Below are 23,200 nucleotides of genomic sequence, written 5' to 3'. Positions count from 1 at the left end.
CCTTTTTGCTGGTGATCTTTTTTTTGGTCCAGACCTTGAAACAGGACAGCGGACAGGACAGAGGACAAGAAAAAGGCTTTCCCTTTTAAAAAGAAACAACCGATCAAAAAGAATTTTCATGCTGTTCAACAGCCCCACAAAAATAGGGATCAAGACCACAAGAACCACTGGGTCTCCCAAAGGGGTAAGGGAAGAGGAGGAATTCTCTTCAGATCTCCCCCAGACCAGCCCCCTAAAAACAAATGACAATCTTACCCCCCCAGTAGGGGGAAGATTGTCTGCCTTTCCCCTTTAGTGGAACGAAACAACTACAAGCCTGTTCGTGAAAAACATCATCTCCCAGGGATACAGTCTAGAGTTTTCAGAGCCCCCCGAGCAGATTTTATGTTACGGCTCTTCCAAAGGATCAAGAAAAAGCTTCCGCAATGATGAGCCTACTACAGGATCTGATTCAACAGGAAGTGATTATCCAGGTATCCCACATAGGGTTGCCACCTCATCCCTTTAAACCCGAACACATATGAATTACACAGGTTCTGAGGCCAATTTAATGCAGATAAGGAACTGGGTGAGCTTAATTACCACCTTAATCAGGCACAGAACTTGTGTAATTAACATGTGTTCGGGTTTAAAGGGATGAGGTGGCAACCGTATTCCCACATAAAAAATATGATATAGCTGGAAAATCCTCAGGGTATATGACACCTCATCCCTAATTATTCATAGCAAAATAGGGAGAGATAAAGAACAGGGATTATAACGGTGCCTGACAACGTATGTAGTACACTAAAAAGTAAAAAATATATAAAGTTTTTTATTGTTACAAAAATCTAAACATAGAATACATACACAGGTGTGTTGACAATCATAAAAAAGATAGTACATACATAGATGGCCAAAGATGTTAAAAGGCCACTAAATATAACAGGCAATTGATCCCTACATGTTTCGCCAAGGCATTTGCTTCTTCAGGGGAATGATATTAGAAACCTGTATTGTAACCTGTATGTAACATTTTAGAACGTTATTGCAAAAGATATAATCATACAAAAGTAATCATGCCGATCAACATTAACATATAATTAATTGGAATGATGAGAGCATGCATGGCTTAAATGGCTCCCCACAGCGGATAACCCCCCACATACATTCATCCCCCAATAGCTACCTAGAATTCCCCAAAGGCGAGTGTGCGCCAAGTCTCCCCGAGGAAGATTAGCAACCAAATGCCGCAACAATTGAGGCTGCAGAGGGCTAATAGAGACCTAGCATATGGAAAGAAAGAATGAGAAAGTATTTAACGGTAGTGCAGGGGAACAGTAATGGGACATAATATTCCACAGAGTCGGCTAACCTAGCCTCAATACTCACAACGTATAAATTAAAATCAGTGTAGAAACAGGGGCGCCAAAGAATCTTTTGTCAATGGACACCACAGTGAAATATTGATCGACTGGAAAAGGAGGAAAGAAAAAGAAAAAAAAAAGAAAAACATTTTTTAATAGAGAGTAAGAAATATAGGAAACATTAACTGGTAAAATGCCATGAAGACATAATACCCATAACACTCACCCACAAGAAAACAATGGGAGATGTATGCGACAAGTTCCTACATCAGGGTGAAGCAATCACCCTGCTGAAATGGAAGCAGGGTGAGAGTATCAGCGAAGCAGCTGCAGCCTGTCACCGAAGTAGGTAGAGACACCTGAGGAGCAGGAGAGTGTGTGACAACACGGGAAATGACATAGAAAATCACCAGCGGAAACAAATAATGGTACATACCGTAACCCGATATCAAAATCGCAAGGCGCCCCTGGAGTCCAGCGAGGTTGAAGCTGGACTGGCTGGCTCTTTTATAAGCCCCCCCACCCGATCAGCGTGTAGTGTCACTGATCGGGAGCGGACAAAAAGGACGTCTGCGCATGCGTCCGTCAGGGCATACAAATCCCATAATGCCGTGCGGAAGTGCACCCGTGTCACGTGGCGCGAACCTCACATGACACAGATCACCTCATTTGAGGAGACCTGCCAGGAACCAATGATGCCACAGGCCTGGTTAGACACGCCTACCAAAGGGGCCGATGAATTAGGCCAGCGATAAAGTGTGGAATGGGGGAAACCTGTACAGGGACAGAGGCCAACAGGCGGGCTAGTGCTCGGAAAGAGAAACCAGCTCTTGGGTGTCCATACAGCCAAAGATGACATAGATGCTGAGGTGGATGGAGAAAGTCCGTGACGCCAGACCAGCACAAAACTGAAATGGGACATGGCAGTGGGGGACAGGGAGGGCCCCCAAGAGCGGAGAACAATGTGGGAAATGAGGGATGAACCAGAGCCCCGCAATCCGCGCACCCCGGATAGGACAGGGATCCACCCCCTCCCTCACACATGGGAAAGCCATGGCATGCAGTCAAACGTAACAAAAAAATAACAAAACTTCTTTGAAGACAATTGTAATAAATACATGAATAACATACATTTTTCTATTGATTTCTATAATTAATGTATTACAACAAAATTTTATTAAAATAAAAAAATTACAAAAGATACAAATAAAGACTCAATTGTGGATCCATGGTAGTGAACTAAGGAGAGGAAACATGAGGAGAGAAATTAGGTGATCCAGATGGAAATGAGGACAGTGACAATACATCAATCACATTTACAAAATATTGATTAATTACAGAAAAGACTTAAAACTGATGTATTCATTTAACCCTGAAAACTTGGTTGCGTCCAGGTTATGAATCCATTTTGTTTCTCATTTGGAGCAGTGTAGTATCGATTCCACCACCCCTGGCGTGTAAAGGTACATGCTTCAGAGCAGCGAAACCAATCACGCTAGGATCAAAATCGTGCTGTGATCCAATATGCCTGTTAATAGCAGTGGTGGTTAATCACTTGTACAGTGGTTTAACGTGATTTCGAATAAGTTTGCAGAAAGGTTGCTTAGTCTTGCCGACATAGAAACAACCACATCGGCAGATGGCTAAGTACACGATCCTGACTGTTTTACATGTTACTGTGTGTCTGATAACATGAGTCGAACCATTGGGAAGATTCACTTCCCGAGAGTTGGAAATAAAAGTACAAACGTCACACCTACCACAAGGGAAAGTGCCAACATCAGTAGGGGATTTGTAGGTTTTGGGTGAATAGTGACTGGTTATCAAGTGATCCCTCAAAGAGGGAGCACGTCTGAAGGTTATATCAGGGTAAGGGTTGATATATTTACTGATTGTACTGTCCGCAGTAAGCAGAGGCCAAAATCTGATGAAAGCATCCCTCACCTGGTCATGCTGTCTAGAGTACTGAGTAATAAGACGGAACAGCTGATGATTATTAATTACCTTAGTTGAAAAAATAAGATCCTTTCTGTTTAATTTTTTAACTTTGTTATAAGCTTTTTTTAAAAGAGAATGGCTGTAGCCTCTACTTTTTAATCTAAGGTAAAGATCATGTGATGCTTTATGAAAATCAGCCCCTGTGCAGTTCTTTTTAATTCTTAAGTACTGGCTATAAGGAATACTGTCCGGCAGAGGCTTGGGATGCGCACTGCTGGCATGAAGGATTGTGTTACCGTAAGATGGTTTATGGTACAGGGTGAAATATAGTATTTCTTCACAGTCTATGGAAATTTCAAGATCAAGAAAAGTAATTTTTGATTGGCTGCACTCCATTGTGAACCTTAGATTGTAGTTGTTAATGGCCAGAAAGTCAATAAATTGTGAGAGAAAAAAAGCATGTCATCTATATATCTATGCCAAGATATAACATGTTGTAAAAAATTAGACGAACTGGCATTATCATATAATTCCCTCTCCCACCCCCCCAGGTACAGGTTGGCATAAGACGGGGCACATTTAGTCCCCATAGCCATGCCCTATACCTGGAGAAAGTGGGAGGGGCCATACATAAAAATATTGCGTGTCGAGATGAACTCCAACAATTTAAGAACAAACTGGCTATAAGAATCAGATCCAGGATCCCTCTCCCGAAGCTGGTTACCAATAACTGTAATGTCTTTTTTATGTGGAATGGTGTTATACAAACTTTATACAAACTTTCCATGTCAAGGGCAACAAGCCAAGTATTTTTAGGTAGTTGTTTGCCTTCAAGAATACGGAGAAAATCAATCGTGTCCTTCACGTATGAAGACAACGATGTGACATAGCGTTTTCCGTAAGAGACTGGCATCCAGACACGATTGGTCGGCCAGGGGGATTATGAAATGACTTATGCAATTTTGGCAATGCATAGAATGTCGGCGTTTTGGGCTTCTTGACATTAAGAAAGTTCCAGGTATTACAATCAATGATGCCCTGTTGGTAGGCTGTAAAAATCAAATTGTAGTATTCACGAGTGAAGTTGTCAATTAATGTTTGTGATATAGGACAGTACCAGTCTTTGTTGTCAATGATGTCGTGGCACATGCACTCATATGCCGCCACATCCATGTCAACAACATTTCCCCCTTTATCGGCTGGTTTAATAACCAACCTGGGGTGACTTTGAAGAGTTTTAAGAGCTCTTCTATGAGTAACAGGTAAATTGAAAAAATGTTGATTGTCAAGATTCATATTTTTAATTGCAACGGTCATTTGTTGAACAAATGCCCAGATGTTAGGATTAACTCAAAGCGTAGGGAAGGCACGTGATTTCAGTTTGAAAGAAGTAGGGGGGGGGGGAAACACCAGGGACGACAACACTGGTCACACTCGATGATAGAACGTTGTCGCCATCGGCGTATCCCTCCTCCCATAAAGACATTAATTCCTTGATGGCCTAAATTTCGGCCAAGGTGGGTACATAATTAGTGGAAGCCAAAGTGGCTATTGGGGATGGATTATCATAGATTACTTTGTACATTACTACATACGCTCTTAGGCACCGTTATAATCCCTGTTCTCTATCCCTCCCTATTTTCCTATTCCCACATCTTCTTGGTGAAAAAGCCTTCGGGCAAGTATCTGTTGATTGGAGGACATAAAAGTGTGGGCAGGCACCAAGACTTTGTAGGCACAATAAGGATACTAAGGTCATAAAAAGTCTGATTTTTATTTCAAAAATAGTATATTAAAAGCGGGGAAAGACAAAAATAGGATAAAAACTGAGTATAGTATACATCATTTACAGAATATGCACTCCATAACACAATATATCAAGAGACAACGGAACTACAGGATCAGTAAGGGACACACAGACAACTTATTGATCTATATAGTTACAGTACATATCGTTGAATCAGACGTCATGTGATGGTAGTGGTCAAAAATTCTGTATAAACTTATAAGCTCGACATGTTGCGCGCCTTAGCGCTTCCTCAGGAGCATGCAGTACGATAACCTAGTCAGTGTAAGTATACATTCTGCACTAACCACTACCTGTGGTGGGATGGCGTTCTAACGATCCACCACCAACTACTATATTTACAAGCTCTACAACTAGACTCAGCAAGACTGGGGACACAAACCGCAGGGAACTATTATGTTCATACATTTAGATGAACCTTATAAGCCAGTCTGTGACCGACAACTTTTTCTCCCCTGTTCTACCCAATTGCTGGGAACTACCTCCGTCTAATAGAGAAACAGCTGAGGGTCTGGTTTTTTCCATCCCCTCCCGTTCTTAAACAATAGCCTTACACTGACTAGGTTATCGTACTGCATGCTCCTGAGGAAGCGCTAAGGCGCGCAACATGTCGAGCTTATAAGTTTATACAGAATTTTTGACCACTATTTTTGTCTTTCCCCGCTTTTAATATACTATTTTTGAAATAAAAATCAGACTTTTTATGACCTTAGTATCCTTATTGTGCCTACAAAGTCTTGGTGCCTGCCCACACTTTTATGTCCTCCAAACAATTTATATTAGACGCGGCACATATATGTACCCTGTATCCGCATGACCACTATGCGATGATACATTCCCAATTTCTTCAAGTATCTGTTGATTCTGAACTTAAAGATCCTGAACAGATCGATCCGCTACAAACATTTCTGGATAGACACGATCCATTAAATCACAAAATTACTGACTCCAGACTGTTACATGGCATCCCTAGATCTAAGGGACGCCTATTTTCTCGTCCCAGTAACTCAGGCTTCCCAGTGCTTTCTCCACCTGGCCCACAACCTGGAGACTTCAGTCTGGCATCTCCAATTCAGAGCTCTGCCGTTTAGACTTTCATCCTCCCCCAGAATCTTTACAAAGATAATGGCGGAAGCCCTGGAGCCTCTGAAGCTAAGAGGGATTTCAGTCATCCCATATCTGGATGACCTGTTGTTTTTTGCGGACTCCAAAGAACGGGTCTTGACAAATCTCCAGGTGCCTCAGGCTCACCTCAAGAACTTAGAGTGGCTCTTGAATCTAGAAAAATTAAATCTAGAACCCACGCAGGAGATAAAGTGCCTGGGATACACAATAAACTCGGTGCTTCAAAAAGTTTTTCTGCCACAGGAGAAGATGAAGAAGATCCAATCTGCGGTGAGACCGATTCAAACCAATCTCTCAGTTTCAGTCTTAGGCCGTGTCACGGCATCGATCCCAGCTATTCACTGGGTCAGATTACATTCCAGACCTCTCCAGATGAATATCTTACAAAGATGATTGCACCAGGAGTCGCTAGAAAAACAGATCAAACTTACCTCAAACGTAAAACGGGCGCTCTGGAGGAATTCAACCAACCTGGCAAAAGGTCTCTCCAGGGTTTTTCCTCTAGACAAGCGTCTAACAACAGACATGAGTTCTTGGGGATGGGGAGCCCTCCTGGACGGCCAAACCTCTCAGGGGGCCTGGTCCAAAGTGGAAGCATGAAAGTCCTCAAATTGGAGGAAACTGAAGACCATTTCACAGGGGCATGCCCCTGTTGAAGGCCTATTTGGTCGAAACGCGTAGGGCCAAGCTTATCGCTCTCCGCATTGCCCTGTACTTTTATTCGTGATCACTTTTTTATTGCTGTATGCCGGTTTTTAGAAATAAAATTACCATATTTTTTGACCTACACTATGTGGAAGAATTTTTTTTTCTTCACATACCATCCGGATGAGAGTGGCTCTGCTGTCCAGTTGATCTTTACCACCAAGATCCAGCCTCGGTGCTCTTTCGATCGGAGGTCCGTTTGGAGGTCATCTACTACGGTATTCCCCTGGATTCTATTCCTGAGGTCCTGGACCCTTTGGAGTTACAAATATTTTGCCGATTGCGGCATCCTGCCTGTATGACTATGTCGTTGACATTTTAATCCACCTGTTCCGGTAAGAGCATACACATCTCTCTTCCTTATTGATGATGCCCCATCTTTGATGTTTTTTTTACCGGGCAGTGTTTCGTACATTCCCCTCTTCATCATCCATCATCTGGTGTTGAATGTTCAGGCTCCTTTTTTCCATTATCTCCTATGTTGGACAGTACCATACATTTTTTCACTTTTTGATTCATTATCTTTCAGTGGTTGGAGGTTTTGGTTTGTTTCCACAAACTATTTTTCTACAGATTGGACTTTTCATAGTTCTCCTTCACATGTCACTTAATATATTTGGTTTCTTATTTGATTAACCATCATTACTTTTTATTATCTCACTTATATTATTATATTTGTGTTTACTTGTTAGCGCTACATCATTTATAACCTTGATGTGAGGAGATGCCTGCTACACTTTCTAACACCCACCAAGAAATTCAGAAAGTCAAAAGCTCTCTTCGTGATAGTCTCAGGCTCACGTAAAGGGTAGAAAGCTTCTAAAAGCACGCTGGGCAGATGGTTTAGATAGGCAATCACGAAGGCATACAAAGCTAAGGGAGAAATACCCCCCTCAGGTATTGCTGTTCATTCTACGAGATCAAAGGCAGTTTCCTGGGCCGAAAGGGCCGGTGCTACGCCTGAACAAATTTGCAAGGCTGCCAATTGGTCCAACTACTCGACATTTCTCTGACATTATAGGTTGGACTTGTTGTCCGCCGCAGATCAAGCCTTCGGCAGGAAGGTACTGCAGGCAGTAGTCCCAACCTAGGGTAAGTTTCTCGGTTATCCTCTCCAAGGTTGTCCTGAAAGGCGATTTGAGAAAGACTTAGACTTACCGGTGACGGTATTTCTAAGAGCCTTTCAGGACAACCGCTACTTCCCTATCTGTGGTTTTAAGTGTCTGTCATGGTTTTTTGTGGTTTTCTGTGCTTTGTTTTCCAGTATGTTGGAGACCACACAATAACTGAAGCCATGTTGGAAGAGGATAGATTTAAAGGCTGCATGTGTTTCCTGGAAAATGGGTGGAGCTGTGCTCTCTCCAAGGTTGTCCTGAAAGGCTCTTAGACTTACCGGTGACGGTATTTCTAACTAAGGCTGGGTTCACATCTATGCAAATTGGATGCGAGTTTCCCCACTGTGCGATCAGTGGCCGGTTTAGGTGTGAACCGAGCCTAAGTCTTTTCTGTACCCTTCCCCAACTCTGTGCCTCGATACAATCCTGTCTCAGAGGTCTACAGACAATTCCTTGGACTTCATGGCTGGTTTGTGCTCTGAAATGCACTGTTAACTGAGACCTTATATAGACAGGTGTGTGTGCCTTTCCAAATCATGTTAAATCAACTGCATTTACTACAGGTGGACTCCAATCAAGTTGTAGAAACAGCTCAAGGATGATAAGTGGAAACAGGATGTACCTGAGCTCAATTTTGAGTGTCATGGCAGAGGCTGTGAATACTTATGTACATGGGATTTTTTTCATTTTTTTATTTTTAATAAATTTGCAAAGATTTCTAATAAACTTCTTTTACATTGTCATTACGGGGTATTGTTTGTAGAGTTTTAAAGGAAAATAAAGAATTCAATCCATTTTGGAAAAAGGCTGTAATATCATAAAATGTGGAAAAAGTGAAGTGCTGTGAATACTTTCCGGATGCACTGTACTTAAGAAAATTGCACAGGGCAGCCCAGTGGATAAATGCTTAGTACTTCTGCTTTGCAGCACTAGGATCGCTGGTTCGAATCCCACCAATGGCACTAAATGCCTGGAGTTTGCATGTTCTCCCTGTGTCTGCGTGGATTTCTTCTGGGTACTCCGACACTCCAAAGACATGCTGATAGGTTAATTGGCTCTTGTCTAAACTGCTCCTAATATGTGTATTATGTATGAATGTGAGTTAGGGACATCAGATTGAAAGCTGCTTGAGGGCAGGTACTGATGTAAAACAGACAAGTTGCTCTTACAAGATAAAAACTTTTAAAATCACATATAAACCTCCAGAGTAGCACCGCCGTGTCCACATACACAGTGCCTGGCTGAACGTTACTATCACATAGTGCTACATTTATTTATTTAAGCGCTATATAAGTACCTGTGATAAATAATACGATTTTGCTGGCAACAAGTACCAGCATCAATCATTGTTCATACACGTTTACTTGTGTACTTTAGATATTTACTCTATTGGCCACCATTACTGCTCAGTGCCGACATGTAAATATTAACAATGTAGTCACCAACGCCATTGAACACTATTGTTTACTTGTCGGCCCAGTTCATGTGCAGAATGGATTCAGCTTTTATAATCAGCCAAGGTCATTCTGCGCATGCTGACTCATTTAGGATAGTGGCAACAGCCAACTAAGGAAGAATTCCAGGTGTTTTTTAATTTTATTTTTTACATAGTTAGATTGGCCCAGGCCGATCCCCTGGAAGCTGGAAATCACTGAAGTAGATACTGTTGCTGCTTTCACTGGCCTTCATGTACCGCACCAAGCAGCTACACGCCGAAAGCAGGATGTTGGCCGCTCGCTTGGACGCCAATCAGAGTTCTTTGCCTTTTCTGAATGAATGCACAGTATTCTCTGACTGGACAAGGTGGGGAGTAAATGTAGATCACTAGAGTAGTAGTGTGTCTACTTCAGTGTTTTCTAGCTTCGAGGGGGATATGCATAGTTACTATGGTCCAAGCTGGACCAATGTAGCTATGTTTAACATTTTTATACCTGGAAGTCCTCTTTAAATACTAGCATAAATATAGCTTCATATAGTATGTACAAATATAATTATCACAGAAATTGTGGATCTGGACGCAGCTTCGCTCTATTTTTTTTTTTTAAGCTGCTGAAGGCAGCTCAACATTCAGGGCAGCTATAGTATATGAATGGGCCCTATTGACTTCTGTACTGCTGCATATAAAACTATATGCTGCATGCTCCATTTTTAACACCTGTGTAAATGAGCCAATACCAGACAGAGCATTGAATATAGTGGGGAAAGGGGAAAAGAGAGGTCTTTGAAGATGGATGGAATTTGTTGAATGGATTCCTGGGCTCTCCTAAAGAGGCAGTTTGGTGGTTTTCTTGGTAGGTACTGGCACCTTTGGTGACTACAGTTATGTACCAGATTTTATTCTATTTTTTTTTTTATTTCTCTGGCACCGGCCTCTGTCAAATATAACCTCGTACACTGTGGCATATGTGTGAATTTGAAATATTTGTCTATTCAGGCCAGCATTGTGTTGGTGAAAGGAGACTTGGCTCCAAGACACATGTTCGGAATGTCACCTCATGCAGGAAATATTTCTGTTCTTCATTATTCTATCACTCCCCTAAAGGCGTACGTTGTAGATACAACAATGCAATCTTAGGCATTGCAATGAGTAAAGTATCCATGCATTTCCTAAAACAGGGGTGCACAGAATAAATCAAAGTCAAGGAGATCATTATCGATGTGAAAGGCTTATGAAAAATATTACAGAGAGGAACCCATAAATCCAAAGGAGAAACCTCAATTTCCTTTTGTGCCTTGGGGTTCCTTTATAATAACTGGAGCTGAAGTGGAGCTGTTACTCCTAGCAGGTTTCTTTATGCCAATAAATAATTAAAGGTACACGCCAGTCAAAATTGAAAATTGAACCCAAGAACAAAAATGAATAGCAGCTAAGCAATTCTTAACTGCAGTTGCCGATTTGGAGGCTTCAGGAATTACCCACCATGTGGTTCTGTAAAGTGTCCTCTAAATTTTGGCTGCAGGGGATAGCCGATAACTCGCTTGTCACTTGTCATTTTATGAAGTGCGCTCAGCTGGTTTTAAAGCGAAACTAAACCCTCCTATTGTTTTCAGCCAAGGAAGCTGCCATCTTGGCCTCTGTTTTATCTTCAACTGCCATGATGCTGCACATGTGATCAATTATGACACCAGCCATTTGATGGTTTGACAGCTTGGTTGAGAGATTTTAATTGCTTTCTTTGTCCCTGCTGGAGAGATTTACCCTTCCAATTGGCCCTGGTGAAGAAAATTATAGAAAATATAAAATTTAGGAGTTGTCACAGTAGAGCAGGGAATACACTGAGTTTGAACAAAATAAAAACGCACAGATCCCTGCATCAACATAAGCGAAGTTGATTCAGGGATCTCTCCCACTATTGTATTCTGACCCCCTGCAACGGGTAAATGCTTGTGAGATCTGGGGGGGTGGGGGCAAAAGTGGCTATATCACTTCTCTTACCCCTGATGTGGCTGGCTCCAGTGCTGTTCTCCTTTCCCTCTGGCATGCCAGGCTGTGAATGGTCCTTCAGCATCATCATATACAATGCAGGGCTATTAACCTTGCATTTTATGTGGAGGAGGCACGTGTGCAACTGCAGCAAGGGGTGCCCAGTAAAAAAAAAAAAAACTATCAAGCCCTCAATAAAAAGACAGTATGAAGAACAGTGTGTCACAGTAGTGCCCTCTGCCCCCTTCACATCAGCCCCCACAGTAATGTACTCTGCCCCCACAGTAATGTACTCTGCCCCCACAGTAATGTACTCTGCCCTCACAGTAATGTGCTCTGCCCTCACAGTAGTGTCCTTTGCCCCCCCATAGCAGTGTCCTTTGCCCCCCCATAGCAGTGTCCTTTGCCCCCCCATAGCAGTGTCCTCTGCCCCCATCACTTCACACCCCCCCCACTGTAATGCAGTGTGTAGGTAGCACACCCCTACCTTACAGCGTGTGTACAGGAGAGCAGGAGGTAGCAGAGTATTGAACGGAGGACGGGAGCTGAGGGAGTTAACTTTCATATTAACAAGCTGGTGATTGGTTGCTAGGACTGCCTGGCGTCCTAGCAACTAATCACTTGCTGATTAACTTGAAAGGTTAACTGAGGCATCTTCTGCTCTGAGAAGCGGAGGCAGAGGGGAAGGATGGGCAAAGCAGAAATGTGTTCACGATCTACCCATCGGCTGCCTGCGGTTGCCAACCTCTGGTTTAGATGGAGTTTACATAAGTAATTAACAATTAAAATCTAACTCCAGCTAACACTTTTTTTTATACGATTTAAGCAACTGGTTTTTGGCCTTTTGGGATAAAGGTTTTAACTATATAAATAAAAGCTGACCATTGTAGACACGCCTGTCATTTCTAAATGGTTTGTCTCAACCCTGCAACTTCAAATCTTGCTGGATAGGGTGATAATCGCTGTCAAAGAAAGTTGAACAATAATGGACTTAGTGGCAGTGTTTTGAGGCCTTGCTGTGTTAGCAGAGATTTCCTAACGCAGTATTTCTTATCATACAGTTGGTTTTCACATGTCCTCACCAACTGTGATCATCAAAGTCTTTGTGTGTTGCTTTAGGAATGAATGTCGGAGAGATTTCAGAGGAGAGGAGGCTGCTGTATTTGCCAGTTGCGGTGATGCCTGTACTATGTTACCTCACAGCAAACATTAATTCATTCATCCAATAGGTGGAAATTCCACTGCTTCGCAATGAATCTAAAAGCAAACCTGTCATGTTTAATGTTTGTGAACTCTATCCACAGTGGGAATGGAATTGGCACCAACACCAGGGAGGTACAATGTGGCTGTGTGGCAAGTTTCTGGTGAATTTTATCAGAGCCTCCACCGCTGCTTCTAAATAGGTCCTTGCACTGTAAATCAGTGTGATCTTGCAAAAATGGTGGGCTGAATTCAGATAAAGTTTTGAAAAGTTTTAGGGGCCAAAACCTATTTAAGCAACATGAAGTAGGTGCCCATGTTACACAACAAACATCATCAAACCTAACCAAGAACAATAGGTACTGTACAGATTTTAAACCGTAATTTAACATCTAATACTGGAAATATTCTAGGGACAAGAAGTAAAATTTAGGTTTTATCTGAAATGTATTCCACAATACACAATCACAAAAGGCCTTGGAAAAAAGAGGTATGATTAGACTTTACTGGTACAGAGAGGGCAGACACATAAATGTTAAAAAAATGAACACAAAGTTTATTACAAATTTAAAATCGCATAAAAAACATTCCATATCTAGGTCCCTGAAAACTCATCTCTTCAGAGAAGCCTATCTGGCCCCCACCTAACAACTGTACATCTTCTCAATCAGCACATCGCCCATGGTTATTACCTCTTGTATTTCTTTACGTTCCTTCTTAGATTGTAATCTCTAAGGAGCAGGGCCCTCTGATTCCTACTGTATTAAAGTGTATTGTATTTGTATGGTCTACCCTCAAGTTTTAAAGCGCTACGTAAACTGTTGGCGCTATATAAATCCTGTATAATAATAATAATAATAAGTCCCATAAGGACCGCACCTAGCTAGCACAGTTACACCAAGAGATCAAAAGGTCAACACGTTTCTCAATATTTGCTTCCTCAGGACCTTACAATCTTGGACAATAATGATGAGTAGCCTGGACAATTCCTGAGTGGAAAGAAAATTGGTAGTGGGCAACAGTGGCCAGGAGGGTCTGGTAAGATCTTAAATTGTTCTAAATCCAATCATAAATAATAATTTTGACAGTAATTTGAGTTCCATATGGCATCGCCAATGGCACACCTATAAAGGGGACCCCCCCAAAAGAAGAAGATGGCAGATTCCAATGCTGCCCAAATGTGGCAACATTTATATACTGTGGTGACATTATATATACCGTGGGACACCCTGGGGGGGGGGGGATTTGCGGTTCCCCTTGCTCTTCTGCAGTGTGATAAGGAAGAGGACCTCATTTTTGCTACCTAATGGGGAGCAGTTTCAACTAAAACACTTTGCTAATTGCCAGACCCAAGGGGTTGTCTATATGGCACAATGTCAATGCGGGGCCTTTTACATCGGCAAAACCCGACAAGAATTCAGACAGCGTGTCAGCAAACATTTGCTGAGTATGCAAATTGGAAACTTGTATGTCCCCCTCGGCAGACATGTAGCCAGGGGACATGGATACAGGATGCCATCTGTTAATTTCACGGTGGTTGATCGTGTCCATGTTCCCCTGCGAGGGGGTGACTGGAATAAGACTCTTCTGCAACGCGAAATGCGTTGGATTAGACATCTTGATGCCACCACCCCGCCAGGCCTAAACGAGGCAGAAAGTTTCAGACCTTTCCTTGAAGGCTTTAGCTCTGGCAAAACAGACTGAATTTAATCTTCTCTGCCTCCTTTGTTAGCTCTATGGCTTGAACCTCTTTCCCCCTTTTCTCCATTTCCCTATCTCTGATCTCTTTATTTCCACACTCATGTAGCCCAAGGATTAATATACGGAATGATAAATGTCTATTGGGGGTTTTTTTGATATATATATATGATTTATAAATATTCTACTGTTATTTTTCATATATTAATGACTCATGGACTGGTGGGGAGAGCCTTTTGTCCTGCCCTCCCCTCTTTCGTCCATGACTTTATTTCTTATGTTTCTGTTTTTTGTTTTTACAAATGTTTCTGCTTCGGTTTTCATGATGAGACAGTTTTCCTTAGATGGCGGCCCCTCCTCTCCCCATTCGGGAATGTGGTCATATCGTGCACCCGGCACAGTGGGGGGGGCCCTGACTTTGGTCTAAGGACCCCCTTTCTTTCCATTGCCATCCAAGGGCGCCCCGTTGGATGCCACTGTTTGGCTTTTAATGGAGTTCTCTGTGTCGGGGGCCTTTATTCTCCCATGGAGGATATTTCTCCCCTTTGAGGGTTTCTTTTCCTCCTATGAATGAGTCTCTGCCCCAGTACTGGACACGTGGTATATTTTCTCTTTCCCACTTGTCCAGTTACATTCAATAATTCTTTAGTGATTGACCTTTATGCATCATTCATACTTACATTGTTCTTCATTATTACAATTTTATTTCTATATTTCTTATCTTTTTGAGACCAGGGTATGTATTGCACAATAAATATTTCCGCTCGATCCGCAATGGTTTGGGAGCTGCTTTTGACATGCTCCCATACACATGTGGATCTGATCGAGGATGTTCCCGCACCCCCTGGAATCTGCTGCAGATTTTTTGTGCAGCAGTATTGTCCCGCCCCTGTCCTTACATGTATCTCCATTTTTTGGAAATCTAGTGATGAGCGGAGCGTGAGTAACAGCCTGCCTCTATTTCTGGACACGTGAGTGTTCTTTTCTTATTAGTGTCTGCAATGCATGTCTCCTCCACAGCACCCTTCCGGTCATTGATGACTTCCGGGAGGGGCACCCTTCCGGTCATTGATGACTTCCGGGAGGGGCAGGGCGGAGGATCGGCTTGTCTCTCTCTATGAATCAATTAATGGAGCGGGGGAAGTGGCGCCGCTTCCGCTCTGACGGAGTGACGTCACTGTCCCGCGTTTGTTAAACGTCACAGGTGCACTGACTCTTAAGGAGAAGGCCGGGAGCCCCTGAGCCGCCAGCGTCATTTCTCTGCTACCCTTTGAGGAGAACGGACAGTCTGTGGGTTGGTGCTGCAATCTGGAACTGATCTCTGTCCTTTTTGGACCTGCTTGTGGACTCTATACTCAGTAAGCTTTAATTCTTACCATCTTGTCTTCCTCTTTGAATGACATACTCTACCCATATTACACTGTGGATACAATTTGGAGAAGGAGAGATCTTTCTATACTAATTGATACATTTTATCATTTTTCTTTTCTAGGAAGGAAAACTTTCCTTCTTGTTTACACATGGAAAATAAACTCCTTATACTTGAAGATATTTCAAATCATTTTTTATAGAAGGTTGGTTTTGATCTCCGCAAATGTGATTGTTTTACATAGAGGATACATAAATTTACACGTATTTATATATATTTTCCAGATTGCACATATACTCTCCTCCCCCCCAGGTGTTTTTTCACTTGGGGGAATTTGGCGTCTCTCCTTGGATCTTTATATCTGGGGGCTCTTCTGCACGATTAAAGACGTTTCACTAACCGGACGGGGGGATGTTTGGGGTCGCTATACTGAGAATTCGTTGGGTCGGTCATGATTACTGTAAGCACTCTCTTGTGTTTTTTTTTTTTTTTTTTTTTTTTTTTTTTTTTTTTTACATTATTGTTTTTTGGTACTGTAAATATGTATATACATATACTCATGTTACCTTTATGCCTTCCAGATGATGGCAAGGTTTATCCCTGAAGAAGAAATTTAATTATTTTGAAACGCGTTGGAATTTCTTTGCCACATTTGTAATATATCTTATTGTCCTTTTTTCAATGTATTTGTTCATGTGATTTATTTACTTTTTATTTTAATACCAATTTTGTATCAATAAATTTATCTAAATTTTAAATATTTTTGCTTTTTGTTGCCTTAAAAATCCCCGTTTTTGAGGTTCCTATTTTATGCTCTATCCATGCATGCCAGTTGTGTTTTTGAGCTGGATTTAATCTGCCTAACTACCTGCTGGATCTGTGGGACATCTTCTGGCATAAGTTGTATGACTGGCTGATGGTGAGAAATCTGCAGATCTGCTATCAGGGCAGCTTTGGAATCTGCTATCGTCTAATTTATTAACATTTAATTACAAAAATGACTTGAGTAGCAATTGTATATGCTTTATTATTTTTTTTTTTACTATTTTTTTCCCCCACAAAAGTAGTTACCCTGATCTGCAGCTTTTAGTGACATTTAAATAGTTTGTTTGGAGCAGCTTGATCCCAACTATTACTTCACTACTAGGTGTGCCCTCTGTGTGCACTGTATAAGCTGTATGTAGTCTCAGCTGCAGCGCTGTATAATGGGAGGGATGGGAACTTCCGTCCTGCTTCCAGAACAAAATCGGGTTGGACTGAGTGCTGCTTAGCCATTCACAGGGAGCTTTACATTCTGTAAGGGAACTTTCACACGAGCTTTCCGATCAGGTCCGCCCGTCAGTTTTTATGTGGTCCTGATTGGACCTTGCAGTCTCCCCTATGGAGTGGCGGATGTCAGCAGACACATGTCCGCTGACATTTGCCGCTATCTGATCCGATCCTATGCGCAAAATCCAGATGGATGGTGGTCCTATTTTGCATCCATTAGAAGCATTGGATAGGATCAGATGAAAACAGACAGGTAGTCTGTTTCCATTCGATTTTCCCATAGAGGTGAGCGGGACTGTGTCCATGTCTGCTCTGCACAGCGGAGTGGATGGGGCCTGTCCTCTGCCTGCTCACTGGTGATCAACAAAGCACCCGTGTGAAAGGGTCCTAAATGAATATCCAGCTTCCTTTTGAGTCGGAGAGGTGGGCTGATGACATCACAATCTCCCATTCAGAGGAGAATTTGTATTCATTCATGCAACACAAAGCTCCCTGTGAATGATTGACCAATGCTTATCCTGACTTGATTTTGTTCTGCAACTGGGATGGGAAGTTCCCATCCCTCTGCTGGTACACAGCGCTGTATACTGCATGTAGAAGAGGCTACATACCCCTTATACAGCACACATAGTGGGCACATCTAGTAGTAAAGGTAATGGTTTGTTTGGTGAAGCTCGATCTGAATTAACTATTTAAAGGTCACTAAAAGCTGGAGATCAGCTTTAAATACTGAGCTATACCAATGCGATTGGAGGAAATGCAGAACCTCCCAATTGGCATTCACTTTGCAAAACGTAAGTGGCTGAGGGGGACAATTACCATCCCCATTATCTTCAGAAGTAGAACTAATCACTTTGATTTGCAGCTGCTTATTGTCCATGATACTTTTCAGGTGAATTGCAATTTGCTGATTTGCCTAGTTATCTGTTTGCCAATTTCTGCGATCTGTGACGGATTGCGGAAATCGTTAATCTGCTTGTCGGGATTAATGATTCATGCTCTGCTCCACACAAATATTCAGACGAATCACAGCTTGCCTGCATATTATCAGATTAGCCCAATTCACGGTGAACTGCAAATTGAATCTCTTATCTTTACTCAGAAGTGGGGGTGCTAAAATATTTCCAATGTATAATTGACCCAGGTTTTAAAATTCTTTTGCATTGTCTGTGACTGACATTTCTATTAGACAGTATTGGATTTTTGAGGAATTTTAGCATTGTCCTTTTCCCCCTGTCTGGTGTTAGTAGTAGAGGAGTCCTGTGCCAGCAGGGTTTTATCACTGCCATAACCACGCAACTCTTTTTGACACATAATTATAGGGAACTTTGTAATTGAGAGACATTGTATTAAGTAACATAATTAGACATAGCTGTTGCAGAATTATGAGCCAGAGATCTGCCGTCATTATGGAGGCTGGTGATCAATCATACTGTTTCTGCTCCCCGATGTCTTATTATTATTGGCTGTATGCTCCTCCATCCCGCTATCACGCTTCTCCCTACTCAGACATATAACACGTCAAGTAGAATTTTCCTGCAGATAAAGGACCCAGAACCTGTGTGTGCTGCAACAATATCAAGTTCTACTTAATATGTCATTTTTATGTCCTGTGGACTGTGAAATTGTGATATGTAGTAAGCTGGTTTGGGGTAAATACAGTGAAATGTCAAGTGGGTGATAAAATGCAGCTCAGGAATTTTCCCTTGTGTCCTGGAATTTAAAGGCCTGGTAATGTTTGGAAGGAAAGACGCTCTTTCAAAGTTCATAAGCACTCATCTGCTTACTGTGTATGATGAGCTCATCAATTCACTGACCAGTCATTTTTTTTATTGTTATTTCATGGTTATATGTACATATGTATGTATGTATGTATGTACAGTCTTTGGAGAATCATACAACTCAAGAAGTACAAAAGCAAAGAAGAGTTAAACTCTGTATTACTTGCATTGTTCTTGTAATTCAGCACTGGGTGCTGGACTAACCTCCTTCCCCCATTTGATGCACGTCACTTAGAACTTAGTCGTAGCTTACAGAGCGAAACGTGTCCGAGCCGCAGTGAGATGACAGGCATCAGATACACACTAAAGCTAAACTCCAGGGGTCCGGAGTGGCTCACAGCAGGGGTCCGGTGCGACCCTGTTCTCTGTTTCAGGGACAAATCAGGCCCGAATCTTTGACTGGATTTGGACCTGAAACGGACCAGAAGACGCACAGGACTCTTCTGCAAACCGCCTGGCTCTGGAGCTAGTTTGCTATGGGGCACTCCGAGAAGAGGAGGAACCCCCAGAAGAAAAGGTAAGGGCCCGTTCTGTGCAGTACCGTTGCACAGAGCAGATAAGTATAACATGTTTATTATTTTAGGAAAAATACATTTCTTTATCGTACATCATGGGACACAGAGCAAAGGAGGTTCCTGTACAACAAGACCGGGATTTGGCCGAACTGCCAAGAGCATTATGTTTTGCCATAGACGCCATTAAAAAATTCTGTTCACCAGGCGTCCCGCCTTGCGCTTGTGCTGGTACACATGCGTAGGATCCTGTGGTTAAAAAATTGGTCAGCCAAAGCACGATGCAAAAGGCTCCCGCCTGATTTTCCTTTTTATGGGAAGCGGCTATTTGGTGATAATTTGGACTAATACATCCAAATGTTTTCAAGTGGGAAAAGTACTCTTTTGCCAGTCAAGAGAAGGAATAAACGCCCTTCATTTAAGCGGGCTCTTTCTCCTGTGCCAGGGGCATCAGCCTCTAGGCAGTGGCAACGGCCTTTGCCGTCAGAGTCTAGAGGAAAGCCTCAGGGTCAGGCCCAGGTTCAAAAGAATTCCTGGGGGTGGAAACCTGTAAAACAGATTTCTAAAGCCTCATTATGAAAGGGTGCCCCCACCCCCCCTCACCAGGGTGGGGGGGGAAGACTTCTGCAGTTCTCAGAAGTCTGGCTAGAGGAAATTCAGGACAGATGGGTCATCTCCACGGTGACTCTAGGGTACAAACTAGAATTTCGGGACTTTCCACCTTCTCGTTTTCTGAGGTCAAACGTTCCCAAAGATCCAGGGAAAAGGCAATCTCTGTTTCAGGCACTAGACCGATTACTGGCTTAGGGGGTGATCATATAAATCCCCACAGATGAGCAAGGTTTGGGGTTTTATTCAAACCTCTTTACGGTACCAAAACTGAATGGTGATGTCTGACCCATTCTAGATCTAAAGAATCTAAATCAGTTCCTGATGATCCGCTCTTTTCGCAGGAAGTCGATCTGGTCATTGGTTTCTGCCCTACAAGGAGGAGAACTTCTGGCGTCTATCGACATCAGGGATGCATATCTGCATGTCCCTATATTTCCCACTCACCAAAGGTTTCTGCGGTTCGAGGTAGAACATCAGCATTTTCAGTTTGTAGCCGGGGGGCTAACAGCACCTCAGGTGTTTACAGAAGTTCTGGCACCACCTCTTGCCAGGTTAAGAGCACAGGGCATAACAGCCTTGGCGTACCTAGATGATCTATTGCTAATAGACCAGTCAGGGGCTCGTTTGAAGCAAAGTGTGCGCATTATAACCAAATACCTGAAAAATCTGGGTTGAATTCTCAACCTAGAGAAGTCTTCCTTAAAGTCGCTAAAAAGTCTAGAGTACTTGGGTCTGATCATAGACACAGCCCAGAAAAAGGTGTTCTTGCCTGAGGCAAAGATCAACGCCATAAGAGAGCTGGTACAGATGGTCAGGTCGAAAAGAGATCCCTCCATTCGCCTTTACATGAGGTCTTTAGGAAAGATGGTGGCTTCATTCGAAGCGGTTCCCTATGCCCAGTTCAATTCGAGACTGTGGCAAAACAGTATCCTGTCTACTTAGAACAAAATGGTTCAAGCTCTAGATTTGCCAATGTGGCTGTCCCCAAGGGTGTCCCAGAGCCTAAGTTGGTGCTCGCTATCCGGGAATCTGCAGAAGGAAAAATCCTTCATACCAGTTGCCTGGAAAGTAGTAACGACAGATGCCAACATTTCAGGTTGAGGAGCAGTACTGGAAAAGACATCTGTCCAGTAGGGGTGCAACGGATCAAAAAAATCACGGTTCGGATCGTTCCTCGGATCAGAGTCACGGATCGGATCATTTTCGGATCATTTTCGGATCAACAAAAAAAATATATATCCACATCTCCCCCACTGTAATATATCCACATGTTCCCCACTGTAATATATCCACATCTCCCCCCACTGTAATATATCCACATGTCCCCCCCACTGTAATATATCCACATGTCCCCCCCACTGTAATACATCCACATGTCCCCCCCACTGTAATACATCCACATGTCCCCCCCACTGTAATACATCCACATGTCCCCCCCACTGTAATACATCCACATGTCCCCCCCACTGTAATACATCCACATGTCCCCCCCACTGTAATACATCCACATGTCCCCCCACTGTAATACATCCACATGTCCCCCCACTGTAATACATCCACACGCCCCCCCCCCCACTGTAATACAGCCACACGCCCCCCCCCCTCCACTGTAATAAAGCCACACGCCCCCCCTCCACTGTAATACAGCCACACGCCCCCCCCCCCCCACTGTAATACAGCCACACGCCCCCCCCCCCCTCCACTGTAATACAGCCACACGCCCCCCCGCACTGTATACATTACAGTGCTGTTAGTCTGACCTGTTAAGAGAAGCCGGCGCCGCCAAGCCAGCCGCCGGACCCACGAGTTGAGGGCGGGGTGATGACGTCAGCACGCAGCTGAGCGCCGCCGGGTGTACCAAGATGGCCGCGGCTCCGGAGCTAGGCCGAAGCCGCGGCCTTTCCTAAAACCCGAGGCCGCGGAGCGCTCCGCGGATCGCGGGTGTACCGATCCGAACAGCCTGGCCCGTTCGGATCACGGATCGGTGACGATCCGTTGCACCCCTACTGTCCAGGGACAGTGGTCCAGAACCAAAAAAGCCTTGCCCATCAACATCCTAGAGATTCCGGCAGTGCATCTGGCTCTGAAGCCCTGAACATTCAGGTTACGGGATTGTCCTGTCAGGATCCAATCTGACAATGGCACAGCTGTGGCCTATATCAATCGCTAAGGGTATCGCAGCTCAAAGTCGTGGACCATATTCCAGCTTGGGCAGAAAAGGATGTTTCTTGCCTATCGGCAGTCTTCATTCCGGGAATAAAAAATTGGCAGGAGGACTACTTTAGTCGCCATCAGTTGTTCCCGGGGGAATGGTCCCTTCACCCCGAAATTTTTCTGGCTATATGCCAAAGATGGGGGATCCCGGACGTAGATCTTTTGGCGTCCAGGTTCAACATGTAGTTGGTCAACCTTATGTCAAGGACAAGGGATCCACTCGCATGCGAGACAGATGCGTGGTGACCCCATGGGGTCAGATTTATTGATTTAGACTTTTTTCCCTATTCAGTTGTTGCCATGGCTTCTTTGCAGGATCAAGCTGGAAAGAAAGCCTGTAATTCTAGTAGCCCCAGCATGGCCCAGAAGGTCCTGGTATGCAGAAATCATAAAGATGGCGGTGGAGGATCCATGGTCCCTTCTACTATGGCCAGACCTACTCTCACAGGGGCCAATATTCCATCCTACCTTACAAACTCTAAGTTTTGACGGCTTGGCTATGGAAGCCCACATTCTGAAGAGACGTAGTCTCTCCAGGTCAGTGATTTCTACCCTCATTGATAAAACAGGCTTCCAGAGTCATATATTATATAGTCTGGAGGGCTTATGTTTCCTGGTGTGAATCCAAGGGTTGGTACCCTCGGAAAAATATAACATAGGTATAATTCTTGTTTTTTCTACAAATACAAATGAAGCTGGCCTTCAGTACTATTAAGGGCCAAGTCTTGGCTTTATCGGTCCTTTTTCAAAGACCGCTTGCTTCGCATTCTTTGGTCCGGGGTTTTTATACATGGGGTAATGCGGCTTATTCCGCCAGTTAGACCATCCTTGAACCCTTGGGACTTGAACTTAGTTTTTTGTCGGTAATGCAAAAACAGCCCTTTGAACCGTTACAGCATTCTCCCTTGGTCCTTCGGACGAGGGAAATTGTTTTTCGGGTTGCTATACCCTCTACAAAAGGGTATCAGAGTTGGCTGCTCTTTCCTGTAAAGAAGCCATATTTAATTATTCACGAGGACAGGTTCGTGTTGGGCCCTCATCCAAGTTTTCTCCCTAAGGTGGTTTTAGGTTTTCACCTAAACCAA

General features: G+C 43.3%; 1 protein-coding gene across 2 annotated transcripts in view; it reads left to right on the top strand.

The window, feature by feature from the left end:
• FAM222B (family with sequence similarity 222 member B) overlaps positions 1-23,200 on the top strand; it is a 214,851-nt gene that overhangs the window by 21,467 nt on the left and 170,184 nt on the right. Inside the window, exon 2 of one of the 2 annotated variants that reach the window (XM_073616791.1) lies at positions 13,605-13,698. The exons of the other annotated variant lie outside the window; for it this stretch is intronic. The gene's annotated coding sequence lies outside the window, so the exon portion shown is untranslated. The remainder of the gene's footprint in view (positions 1-13,604; positions 13,699-23,200) is intronic. 2 annotated transcript variants of the gene reach the window in all.

This window comes from Aquarana catesbeiana, linkage group LG02 (genome assembly GCF_042186555.1).
Source record: "Aquarana catesbeiana isolate 2022-GZ linkage group LG02, ASM4218655v1, whole genome shotgun sequence".
Lineage (NCBI taxonomy): Eukaryota > Metazoa > Chordata > Amphibia > Anura > Ranidae > Aquarana > Aquarana catesbeiana.
Note: the sequence above shows the minus strand (reverse complement) of the source record. Positions and strands in the feature narration are given on the sequence as shown.